Here is a 13,586-nt window from a genome sequence, read left to right as displayed (position 1 = left end):
GCCCTGTTGGATGGAGGAGCAGTTATGTATTTGATACTTCTCCCAAAGTCATGTATTTACAAAGTTGTATGCTGATATCAAATGCTTGGTAACTTAAGAAGAAGGAATTGTATGTTATACTGGTGTATTCTTCTTTTTCCTCCATGTCTTCCCTTCCCTTCCTCTAGGTTACACGTCCCTTTTCTATTTTAACTCTATACTGTCAAAAGACATTTGAAGCAGGTCATTCTGTTTTTCAGTCTTCAGTGACTCCAGTCAAGTTCAAAGAGTTATTCTCTTTTGCTTGCTGAAGTCTGTCCTTTCTTTTTCTTGCCCCCTCCCCCTTTTTTGGAGTCAAATTTATGGTTGCCTCTCCAGAGAGTATGAAAGTTTCTCTTATTATTATTTTAAGTACACAATGTAACTGCCGTGGTGTCCCACTTCCTGGATGACATTGGCAACCTTATGTGTGGCTACTGACATTTCAAGAGAACCATCTTATACAGGCTGTCTGTGTTTGGCTAAATTTAGCAAGCCACGGATCAAGTGGCAAGCATGTTCCACCCTGAAACCTATTTTAGGTAGGAACTCAGCACAGACACCAAGAGGTTAAAAAGTTGTGTGGGAGAGAAGAGGGAAAAAAAAAAAAAAGACAAGAAGCAAAATATTTTGCAAGAATTGTTGCTATGTTCTAAGCTTCAGCTCTTGAACACTGAGTCTCTGAATCACATTCACTGGGGAAACAGCTGCAGCTGTTTAAGATGCTACTGCTCCTCAGCTGTTTGTTACCCTCTTTTTGCAGGCTGGGATCTTAGCACAAACCTTTCTTAGCAGTTTAAGCTTAATGTACCAGCCTCTGGCCTGCAGCAGATAAGACATGGGCATATAGTCCTTTCTGTTAACTTTGCTGTGGAGCATGGTAGTCCCTGGAAGAGGGCTGGGATGGGCGCTGATATTATAAGCAGGCACAGCAAGTTTCTGTAATGGGTTTGTAAGGGCTGCGTTTATGCATACTGTGTGCCTGAGAGTACCAGCCACACTCTGGTGTCCTGAATAATGAAATATGTTCTACAGTTCAGTTGCAACTGGGTTAGTTGAAATTGTTTTTGAAAATTGATTTGGCTAAATCACAGAGAAAGCCTGGTGTGGACATGCTGATCTGTAATTAATTGATGAATATTAACCAGATAAAAACCAGTTGTCAGCTCACATAAGTGCATTCATATGGGTTTGTGCAGGTTTAGCCAAACAGTTCAAACTCTGTTTTGATTCAGCCACTTCTAGACCCAGTTTATTACCTTCTATAAAAGCATATGTTAGCAAAAAGAAGGTGCAATGTCCTCCCAAACAAAGGCGTACCACCATGTGCCCATCTTCCCCCTGCAGTGAGGGCCGTCCTGGGACAGAAGATGCAAAGCAGACTGCCTCCCTGGGACTGCTGCCAGCAGCTGACTCAAGGCAAAGTATCTTGGGGACTGACTGTAAAGGATAAGAGCCGCMCCCGGGCTGGTTAAATAGCACACCTGGTGCTGTCTGCTGCTGCAGCAACTGGGCAAGAAATTGGTGTTTGCTGGCATAACCCCCTGACAGTGTGCCCGTAGCTCACCTGGGCCTCAGCTGCAAGCAGAGGTCATATGGCTTTGAGGTCTCATATTGCCCCAGCGTGTGCAGGTGGGGAGAGCTGGGCGCCTGGCACAGGTTGTCTTCTTCCCTGCTGGAGAATGGGAATGGAGGAGGATGCAACTAGGCTGGGGGCAGCTGAGTCACAGGCTGATTCCTGCTTTACTCTTGGGGCAATGTGCTACTTTGTATCTGAGCAAGTAACTCAGCCTTTCTGACTGAGTGCTACTGCAGCTATTTGCAGCAGCCTGTTCGTTTGTGTCATTTTTGCCTGAGGATCCAGAGGTATGTTAGCATGAGGAAAGGGACAGCTGGTTTCTACAAGGGATGCTGGACTGGGAATCCGGAAATGTAGGAAATTCCTAGCTGTGCTGCCAGCCTCAGTTTCACCTAGAAACCAAGTGGTGGTAACAGTTACCCAGTCATGAAGTTTGAGCTCAGTAATATTGAATGCTGTTTAAGAGGAGTATTCATGAGGCTATCACTTGTCATATGTGTTTATTACCAGCACCAACATTTAATGAAAAGGAAATAATCTGGGGATCTAACAGACTTTTCATCATGTAGCTTGCTTTTTTGCTCTTTCACTGAACTCAAGTCAATTGGCAAAATAGTTCAGGATCTTCTGCATTAGCTGTTACTGTAGTGTGAAAATAAGCACTATGAAGATTTTTAAATATTTTAATATCATGGTCGCAGGGAAAAGAAGAGGGTGTGCCCTTTTTTGTTAGGATGCACTAAACATGCCTCTATTATTTTTATTAAATGTTAACATGGTTCTGACCAGCCTGAAAGGCATCCTGGCAATGGGGAAACTAATGAAGTAAGTGATTTTGGTGCTGAAAGTTTGAGAGGTGCTTTCTTAAGCGTTCAGTGCTCCTCTTTTTCACAAAAGGCATGAGAGCACTCAGTACTCAGCTCTAAAACATCTATATCCTCCATAAAAACAGAGAAGTCCATGTTTAGCCATCTTGGTATTCCTAAAGCTGAAGGGGGGGGGGGACCTGAAAGAAAGCACACTTAATGCTTTCTTTGGAAAAAACAGAGTAAGTATTTCTCCTAAACCTCTCAAGCCATAAGAATCTGCCTTGAAAAAGAGCAGAAACCCAATTTAGTAGTGAAACTTTTGCAAGCAGTCTTAAAATCTAAACAAAAGAAGTTAAGACAGAATGAAACCTCTTCTTGAAAACATCGTCTTGCCCTTATTCAGGGTGACACAGAGTGGAGTACAGTTTTCAGATCATACTCATCCTTCCCCATTTTCATTTCTGTGGATGTGAGCAGAAGCAGAAGGGGCCATTTCAGTCCCTGCTTGTGAGACTCAGTGTTAAAGAGGAGAAAGCAATACTTCAAGACTGCTTGGAAAGAGAGGGGAATTTAATTCCTACCTTAATCAGTGAAATGGGCTCTTTCCTATTGATTTCAGTGAATGCTGCAGCAGACACTAATAGACTGAAGTGAGATTGCAAATAGACTAAATCTTGCTAGAGCTGATTTTAGAGAGGAAATCTGCTGCCCACCATTTATGTTAGTAGTAAGAAACGAATAAGGTCCCTAATGCAACTTGAAAGGTGGAAATACTTGAACCTCTGCCCCAAGCATGCTTGTGACAGGYCAGAGGGATTTCAGCTGGCTGTTAACTTTTCAAATATGAAAGGACTGAGAAGAACAGATAAAATGATGGTGCCCTTTTAATGACAGAAGAAAGCTGTTCTAATGGCTAACTGCTGGTGAATGTACAGTCTAGCTCCTCCTTCTCCTCTATTCCTCCTCCTTGACCCTGAAGGGAGCTACTCAGGGAGCCAAAAATTAACCCAGCACTCCTCACACTCCCAACTTTGGTTTTGGAGCAGGATCAGCTCCATGAACCCGCTTACTGTGTGATGGCAGGGTTAGCAGTGCTGGCTTGCGGGAGAAGGGCAGCTGTGAACCAGTGGGATGCAAGAAGGCAGCAGGTAAGAGCTAGCAATTTGAGGGTGATCCTCAGAAAAAGTCTGGCGACTCTTGTGCTGGCAGTTGAAGCTGTTATCCAAAAGAATATGGGCTTGCTGCAGTTGGTAGGCGGTTGTATTAATGCCTGGTATTACCGAGTTTGCTAGTATACCAGCCTATAAATGGGATGGCTTGGGAGCGGATATGCGTCATGCTCAGCTGTCCCCGTTGTAGGGCAGTAATCTCTGGCACAGCCGCAACTGGTTGGACCCTCCAGTCCTACAGCAGGAATAGCTGGAGCCTCTGTCAAGGTTTGTAGAGGCTTTTAAACAAGTATGAATTTGGAAAGGGACATGAGAATGCAAATATATTGCTCTGTTTTGTTTGATCATTGCTGTGTTCACAGAGGGGGAAGAAAAAAGGAATTTATACATTCTTTGCAAGGGATGGAAGGAGCACCTTATTCAGCTACCAAATCCGCTTCTAACGGAAACTTGCCGCTCCCTAAATTTTTGGCTGGCTGCTGAGGTCAGAAGGGATAACAGTAGTGCTAGAGTTATAGCATTTGTTCTGGTTACTGAGGAGGGAGCTCTGTCTTGTTAACATAGGTTGAAATCATCTCATGCTGTGGACACAGATGATTTTTAAGTCATTAACACTTCAGTGATGAATATCTTCTCGCACATTAAAGTCCTAGAAAAATGGCATTGATAAAAATCAAGAGGACTGCTTAACTGGAAACTTTCTATTTTCATGGCACTTGCACTGTGTTGGTGTATTACGCTAGATGCACACCAACAAGCAAGGGCCCAGTAGGACAAGTCATAAAGATTGTGGCCCAGTCCTTGTTGCCTCTTTTCAGAGGGCCCTTAAAGAGGGCTGTAGGCCATATCTAGTCTTCTGGTGATGGCAGAGCTGATGCCTGGGGTGGTAGGGGCTGCCAGGCTGCTCAGGAAAGCTGGTAATTGAGAGCAGCTTGTTGCCAGAAGATCTGTGCTTGTGGGCAGCTCCTCTCCCACATTGCAGGAGCTCTTGGGAAGTGATTTGCTCTGGTACTGCCAGTCCAGCACCATCCTCCTGGTGACCTAGGTGCGAAGCAGGGTGGGTGCAGGCTTTGCTTGCAGGGAACAAAGGCAGCATTTCTGAGAGAGGTTGAGCCAACTGCATGTATGCAGGTTGGCTCTTCCATCCATGCATGTTATGTTATGCTCAGGGAGAGTCTGGTGTATAGCACTCACATGTGGTGAGAAGAACTTGTGGCCTGTCTAGCCAGAAAGTTGGGCACCACGGTCCCAGAGCATGTAGCTTGCAAAGCCTCATTTGCTGGTAGTTTCTGCAGTTGTGGTAGAGGAGGGCCAAGTTTCAGGGAGGGAAAAAGTGGCCATGAGAACTTTTAAACCTCTAAAAAAAAAGACACAGACACTGCAATCTTTGCTATGACTCATCTGGGCTGTTATTTGAAAAAGGCAGGCTGAGCAGCCATGGACCATTTAGCTCAAGGGGAGCAGCACTCATTTGTGAACTTGCTGAAGGCCTGAAAGCAGAATTGGTGTAGGTGAGCAGTTCCCAAGCTGTGTCTCTGACCACTGATTTTCCTCTAACCACTGCCAGATGCAGCTCAGGGAGAGCTAGCAGGTCATGGTTGGCTAGTTTCTTCCCACCTGTTGTTTCCACTGCTACTAGACATGTTTGAGAAGTTAAAATCCAGCAAATACTTTCTCATTGTCATCTTTCTCCTGCAAACAAATAATGAAATAGTTGCAGGAATATCATTAGTTCCTAGATGGAAGGGCTTTGTGCTATGGTGAGTGTGGCAAGGGTGGGGTCTACGCGGAAAGCTTCTGTCTATATTATCCAAGCATGATGAGCTGAGATGATTTCAGTATGTTTCAGCAGTGCTTTCCCCCCACTTGGAACTTTATTCCAAATTTGCCAAGAGTCAGAGCACTGCAATGAACTGCAGTAACTCGTTCAATTACCTTCCTTCAATGAATAAGCCATGTTCCTGTGGGGACAAGCTGGGACATAAAAGTGCTGACAGATGAGTTCTGGTAAATCTTGCAGCATTGCTACCTCTTCTCTGGAGATTATGGACCCTCCGAGTCACAGCAGGAAGGAATGTGTCCCCTCAGCTCTTGCTGCAAACTGCTGAGGAGGGTAGGTTTGTCCTGTTTCACTTCCTGGGACCCTGAGTGGCCGTGGCTTGGGCATGTGCTCAGGTGCAGGGTGGGTAACCTCTGGCAGAGGAGTGCTGCTGTCCCCAGTCACCGCTGCTGTTTGCTCAGGGAATGTAAGTCAGGACGCCGAGTTGTGATAACACATCCCAAGTGATAAAGTGATTTTGTTGTTTGCCTGCTCATTTGGAGCCAGCTAGGTGTTCTGCCTTACCGTGCATTAAGGGTGTAGGCTGTTAATGAAATTAAAAAGGGACTTTGAATGGGCTGGGTCCAGGTGTCAGAGGGTTAAAAACAAAACAGTTCCAGTAGTTGCCCGAGTGAGAAAGTTGTATAACATCACCTTATACTGAGTAGACATCTTAGGCAGGCAGCCCTTTAAAATTTTGGTGCATAAGAGAAATGCCCGTGCAACCATAACGCCGTTGTCCGTTTCAGGGCTTTTTATTTTTTTCCAGCCAAGCTTTTGCAATGGTGTATCGCCATCCTCAAGGCAGGAAAAACGATTTCTTTTTTTTTTTTTTTTTGGTGGTGGTGGTGGTGGTGGGGGAACACCAGTGACAAGTCTAAGTAGGTTAACAGTGCCACCTCCTGGATAGCCACGGGAGGCAGGGATGTCCCTGGCTTTGCCACAGGCCTTACACTGACGTGTCCCGCGCTCATTAGGTGCTTGCAGCACAGCTCGAGTCTCCTGCAGCATCTTGCCAACTGCTAAATGGCATTGGGGCTGTAAAGAGAAAAATAAGCTGTAACTTATACCTAGGCAGCACAACAGCCAGAAAAAGGCTTTGGGATACAGAGGCTGGCCAAGGCAGGATTTTTCCACTTCATGGAAAAACCACAAGTCTGCAGTGTTTTTCATCTGAATGGGAAGAAAAGAGAAATCCTGTTTTGTTTATTTTTATTCCCTCCGCCCCCCAGTGAAGTGAAGGGCTCTAAAAATAAAATATTTTTACTCATAGTGGGGTAAGAAGGGATTCTCTTTGGTAAGGTCAGATCACTTGTTTAAATGCTGATATTTAAATTTCATAAAATGTTAATTAAACATTACAAAGCTATTTTGAAATGAAAAGCCTGGAGCACTGGCCCTGGAAGTTTTGATGCTGAAGGATTTCATGGATTTTATTTCTGTTAATTTCTAATGGAGGGGAATGCCTCTGTGAAGAGTCCGTCTCAGCACAACATTGTTTTCCAGCAGACTGTAAAGGTGAACTGGGTTCACGGCTGAGAAAAGGCCTAAGGCTTCCTCCTCAGGAGCAGGCTGGCTTTGCCGGCATGAAGGGCTGGCATGAAGGTACTTGGGGCCTCTTCCCTGGGCCCCCAGTTCCCGCACTAACACCCAGTAACACCAGCACCATGGCTGTAGCTGGGCAGCCCCCTTGGGGTTGCACTGACTGCGGCTACGAACGCCTCCCGAGCAGGGCCGGCAGGGCTGCCCTCCGCTGCAGAGGTGGGCTGTCAGCCGGAGAGCGGGAGCTTGCCTTCGGTCTGGGCCTGGGGTACCGCAACGGGAGAAAGGCAGTGGGCTGTCCCGCGGGAAAGCTGCAAAATATGATCTGAGCTTCAGAGGAGATTTTTGGTTCCTTTTTCAAAGCCTGGTTGGACTGGAATCACAACCTTATTTTTACTGCCGTGTTTGAGTTTCTGTGAACGTGAGTAGGATCCAGGGCTGCCTTGCACGTAGCTGGCATTCCCACAGCAGTTGAAACAGCTCGTAACCTCCCGCCTCATTCCCCCTGCTCCTGGCTACAGCGCTCATGACCCCTGCAGAGCCAGTGCAAGGAGTTAAAGCAGCAGAAAATGTGAGACAAACCCAGAAGTGAAGAGTTTCCTGCTGGTTCAGTTTCAGGAATGGACTTGCAGTGGGGTGACCCTGGCCTGAGCGCTGGGCTGAGGGAGGAAATGGGAACATGCAGTGGAGGCAGAGGGTATGAGCACGGCCTTTGTGGCCTCAGCACTTCCCTTGGGGCACTGTGTTTGGGTTGGCCTCTAATGCAGTAAAGGCAGGCCATCAGCACCAGGGTGGGTTTCCTGAAGCACATGAGCTGCTTCAGCATACCCTCAAGAGCACTTGGAGATGCCTGTGACCTTAGACGCTATTTTCCCTCTATAAGGAAATCCAGTTCATCTTTGCAGAGGTTCCAGTGACAGAGTGTTTTTGTTGTAGATGGCACAAAAAATATATTCACTTAGACAATACAGCTGACTAGTTTTCTAACCTTCCCTCTGTTGTACCACTTTGGCATATTCTTTGCATTTATGACTGTGTTTCCTAGAGTCCCACATCCTCCTTGCTTTCATCCCAACCAGTGGTGTTTTCTGTGGGTGTAGTCACTACTGAGGGAGCAGGAAAGAGCAGCCAGGAGTGGCAGGGACTTCTTGAAATGGCTTTGCCAAAAAGTCCTGTAGCATGGTAGTGCCTCCTGAATGGCTCTTTAGTCTGTGGTGGGGCAATGCAGAAACCTCAGCAACACGTGTGACATAAGGAGTGCTGTGTCCTGGTCCCTCAGCCTTTCAGCTGTGCTGAAGGACTTATGGTATGAACCAGGCCAGGGAACTGACTGAGCCTAAAATAAGTAAATAAAGCTGCAGCATAATTCCAGTGTGTTGACACAACTGGGAATTCCTTTGGCCAGTTTTGCTGCTGAAGCTCCTGTATTGTCAAGGTGCAGTTTAATAGTTTCAGACTTCCTTCAGAATAGCTGGTGAGTGAGTCTTCTTCCTACCAATGTGTACCCCTTTGCTGCTATGTGTCCCCAACCTGTGTGTGGGAAACTCCTCCATTTAATCCATCCTTTAGCCACCACCCTTTTTAGGCAAACTGCTTTGCATGGTCTGGCTGCCTCCTTTGAGAATGAGCAGATCTTCCAGCATTCATGTTCTGTTTTTTGGCTGTGCCACCAGTGTTTGGAGTTTCATCCTAAATGGGAGGTAAAAAATACAGAGAACTTGCAGAAACAATATCTTGCAACCCTAATGGAGTTGTCAGTTGGGGGAAGATCAGCACAGACAGACTGTAATTGCAGTCAAGCCAACATAGAAAAATTTCCCTGAACAGTCACAGGTGAAAAGAGATGTTTTTTTTTGCCAGAGAATACTGCTGTGTGGTAAACCCCAAGGTATCTAAGAGTCTGCTTGAATCTAAGTTTCTTATCTTGGTGATGCTTGGTTTTGTGTCCATGTCGCTTTTTTTTGTTGGCCTGTAAATGCCAGAGTCACAGCAAGTTACCACTGTAGACAGGACTGATGGATCTGTGTGAGCAAGCAGCAGTGGCTTGGAGGTGAAAAATACTGCAATGTTGTTTCCTTGCCATGTTCTATAATTGTGATACCAAAGCTCATCTTAGTAGTGGCTTTAGGCCTGTTTATCTGTATGCATCATCCACAAGCAACTGATGTATTTATAAACTGTCTTTCATGTCTTTTGTCATGTGTTTATCCTTGGAGATGTTGATAAAAGAGGTGGAAAAAGTGTTATGTATTCCTGATCTGGATCTGCAGTTCCTAATGTCCAGGAAAACTTTGAATTTGAAACTCCTTTCCTGTCTCTTAGGGAACAGATCAAGCTATGAATAATAAATACAAGCTTTGGGGCAAAAATATTTTTCCATTCATAAAATTCAACAGTAAAGGCTGGGTAGTAATTTCTCAGCCTGCTACAAAGCTATGGTAACTCCATGTTGTGACCAGAAAGCTACTGACAGCTTCGTCTTTTGCTGTGCCACAGTTAACATGTAAGTTGGTTCAGTTTTGATTTTTATCTAGATAAAACAAAGATGTCTCCAGCTAACTGATGCAGATTGGTTTAGTTACCAATCTGAGCAGTCTGAACTTGAAAAAATAAAGGCAAAGGAAAAATCTTTCTTCTTTTATGTTGGCTTCTCTCTCTTGGCTTTTAGAACGGGAAATAGCTGGGGCATAACTTCAATCAATCAAGTTGAAAGAACATGTGAAAGTTGTGGGCATTGTGTTTTGGGCTGAATTAAAAGCTCTTGTGCAGGCACTGAAGTTTCCATTTCAGGGATGATGGGGAGAGAGARTAAGTTACTGGCATCCTATGAGTTGATGTTGTTCTGATCCTAGTTATTCATGTTTCAGCACCCAAATGGTCCTGTGGGTGCCCAGGCAGAACACTGTGCTGGGAGGGAGGTGGGGAGGAGAGGTAAATCACCATCAGCACTGCGATGCAAGGGATGAGGGGGGATCTCTGATTTGGGAGCTCTAGTAAAAAGCATCTCAAGTATTAAGTAGGGAAACCTGATTATGACTTGCTCCTCTCCTGCCCTGGAACAGCCTATTGTTTTTCTAACTGATGTTTTAAGGTGGTAAAAGGTGGTGAAGCATTGCAAGGGGCAAGAGAGTATCCTTGTTTAAAGTACCTGTTTTTCAAGGCAAAGCTGTGTCAAACTGGGGAGAAGCAAATCAGCACAGAGAAGAATAATCTGTGCATTTTATCACTCTGCTACCCCCAGCTGTAAAACTTRCCATAGGAAAGCTAATAAAATGGGAGCCACACAAGCAAACAGAGGGCACCGGATTATTGGTAAATATTTATTTTGGCTCTGGTGGAGCTGGTCTCTTGATCAAAGCGGCTGGAGTTTGAACTTCTTTTAAGTTGCTCCCTACTCAGCCTGGGAGTGCCGTGCTCTTGCACTGATGGCGTCAGTAGCCTCTGTGCAGCTGAGTGGAAGAAGGCAGATAGCAGGAGGGAGAAAGAAAGTATGTGAGAGGCTATTTTACTGTAGTGCAAGACAACAGTAGCTTATATTTCCTTTGCCAGTTTCAGCCTGGTTTAGGAAAACAACCTAAGGCTTATTGTATAGCTAGATAGTACAGGCATTATTGCAAGGCCAACAAGGGATGTTTTACCACCTTGCAAGCTTATGCCTGGCAGGCTGAATAGCTCAGTGATCCTTAGCAACAAAATGCCCCACTGGCAGAAATCCTTCCGAACCTCAGACCGGGTCCTTTGCGAACATCTTCTCTGTCTGCTCTCTCTCTCTCTCTTTTCTTTTTTTTCCTTCAGGATTTCAGGATTTGCCTCTTTCACCCATCTGGACATGCTTGAATCCTGTTTGGCAATTAGTTTCCTGGCTGATAGACATTGCTCCTGTCTGAATCTTTCAGGCTCATTGGTTGGTACCTGCGGGGTACCCATCTCTTGATGAATGTGGCACTTTCACTCAATCTCAGTTGCTGGGCAAATAAAATACTCTTTAGCTTCTGGGAGCAGGTAATATGGGTGCGAACACAGCAGTGTTATGGAGGCAGAGGGAGCAGAAGGCTTTAAGGGCTCATGAGCAGGCTCTTTTTATGCAAACATTCTGTTTTTTACTTTGTAGGTTAAGAGTAGAACAAAAGCAGCTTTACTTCTTTTTTTTTTTGATTGTTTTCTCCCCTTTTTTGTCCCTTCTGTATTTTTTTTTTTTTTTTTACTTTACACTCTGGGGAGACTGTAGACATCAGTGTGCTTGAGAATAGGTCCAGTTTAAGGCCAGCACCCTGTGCATTTGAACTAGAGAGGGCTGTGAGACAGCTGGGGGAAAGACTGATTGTATCTGTTAATACAGCAGCTTTTGACACTAGGTTAGGACAGTGTCATAAAAATGTATAGTCCCTGCCACAAAGAACTTTGTATAAAGAAGACAGAAGAGACCAGGTGGAGCAGTGAGGGAAGAGAATAGACAGCAGGAAGCTAAGCCTGTCGGTTTAACTCTGCAGAGAACTACTTCTTCATAATACAAATTTTTATGACTCTTATTTTTAAATCAGTCCACATTATCCAGACAGAGGTAGGCCAGAATAGTTATTTTGGCGGCCTCCCTGGAGATGTGGGTATTGAGGGAAACTAGAGCAATTTGGAAGGCTGGCAGAGCAATTCAAGCAGGACTCTTCTCTCCCTGTCCCAGGGGACTGTGTATGGCTTTCCATCCTTGTACCTTCCACAACCAGCTCTCTCACACCACATGAGGAAGTTGCTGCATCTCTCACTTGAGGTACAGAAGGGTTTTCCTGTTGTGTGGTGGTTGAATGGTCTTCCCATTGTCACATTCATCTGGCAGAGAACTGTCCTCCAGGAGAATCCCATCCTATTACTGCACAGAAAACTGTGTCTCTGCAGTGTACAGCCACGTAATGCTGGATGGGCAAGAGCTGGATTTTGGGTGGATTTTTACACAGATCTAGGGACACACTGGCATAGAGAGATGGTGGGTGCTCTGTTCATGTCTGGCAATCTTGAACTTTGCCTGCCAGAGATGCTTTGCGAAGGACAGGTGTGGCTCAAGTGTCTGTGACTAGGCTGTGCATAACATAGCAGAAACATTGCAGTAGCTGTTTCATCTCTGTTTTAACTGGTTATTGATTGTATTTTTAGTGTGCTGATCATTTTGTGTGCCTGAGCCCTGTGGGAGCTCCTAGTGGCTGGAGTCTTGTCCTGTCCATCTCAGTGAGGCTTTTCTCGGTCCTTGAAAGGTTTGTTCAGAAGAATGAATTAAAAAGACTGGGGTCTGTACTTTAGGCAGATCCTTCATCATATTTCCTTGCACAAAAATTGGGTGTGGAGATACTTTCATACTTTCCTTCCCTGTCCTGAGAAAAGCTGAAACAAAACTTGACTTTTGTTGGAATTGCACACTTTGGATGTCCTGTTTGCCTTACTCCCTCTGTCAGGCTGCTGAACACTAGCAGAGGAATAAAACAGAGTCATTCTGGGACTATTTTAGGGCTACACTGGACAGTGCAGAAGAAGATGGCTGAAAAACTTGATCTTTATGGAAAGAATAGCACCTTCCAAAGCAACAAAAGTAACAGCATGAAGAGGTTTCCAATTCAGGGGGTCTTGCCTGGAAGGGCTCTGGGCACAGCATGTGGCCGTGAAGTCTACTTGTGTCTCATCTTCCTGACTTTGAGGAAAGTTGGATGGAAGTCCTTGTTTCTGCAAAATCCAACTTCCTCCATGCTAGGGCTGCAAACCCCTGGAGGATGCTGGTCTCACCTTTGCAAAGCTGAGCTGTATTCAGAGCCTGGATGTTGCTTCAGTGCCCTTATTTAGCTTTTCAAGGCTATTTCAGAAAGGCAACTGCAATAACTGCCAAATGTGTTTGAATTCAGGTGTAATAGTGCCTAAATACCTCAGACCTTCTGGGACATCAAGAGATATATTAGCTGTGCTGGGATCGAGGAAGATGAGCCCTGTTTTTGTTGCTTGACCATGCACAACAGTGTCTGATCAGGAACAGGAACTCAAGGAAAAATCTGAGGTATTTCTTAGGCTGAAGGGACAGAGCCCCTTTTTAATTTAGAGAGCGACTGAGGCCTTGAGTTGCTAATCTCTGAATGATGTTTAGACAAGGAAGCTCCATGGCTCTGTGGTATGACAAAGTGTCCTGCTGTGATGAAAGATCCAGTTTAATCCTTGAAGTGTGGGTTTAAGATTTAGTCTTGGTTCTTCAGGCTAATTGCAACAAAAAAGAGCAAACAATGTTTGTGATAGGAAGCCAAATACTGTTCAGCTGGTGCTGGGAATGAGACTCTGTAATAAGTGTTTGTGTGAGGTGGGCAGTGAGGGGTCAGTGATGGAAGATCTTGAGTGACAGAAGTCTGTCACTTTTGAGATGAAATTCCCCCTTCTTGGTCAGCTAAGACCTCCTGCAGCAGCTCCTGGCCCAGATGCTCCAGGGGAGCCCCTACACCATGTGGAGGTGAAGGCTGGCTTGTTTGCCGCTGTGGGCCTGGAGGCCTCTCCAAGCATGGTCCAGGGTGTAGGAACCTTCTGAATTTGACTAAGAACAACTTGGCTACTATGGGATCGATTTTGAGTGGAAGTGTTTAAACTAGCTCCCTTCCCTTGGGTTTGTTTTTCATCTGGCAAGTCTTTCA

This window comes from Apteryx rowi, unplaced genomic scaffold (genome assembly GCF_003343035.1).
Source record: "Apteryx rowi isolate R43461 unplaced genomic scaffold, aptRow1 scaffold_596, whole genome shotgun sequence".
Taxonomy (NCBI): domain Eukaryota; kingdom Metazoa; phylum Chordata; class Aves; order Apterygiformes; family Apterygidae; genus Apteryx; species Apteryx rowi.
This window is presented reverse-complemented; position numbering follows the sequence as displayed.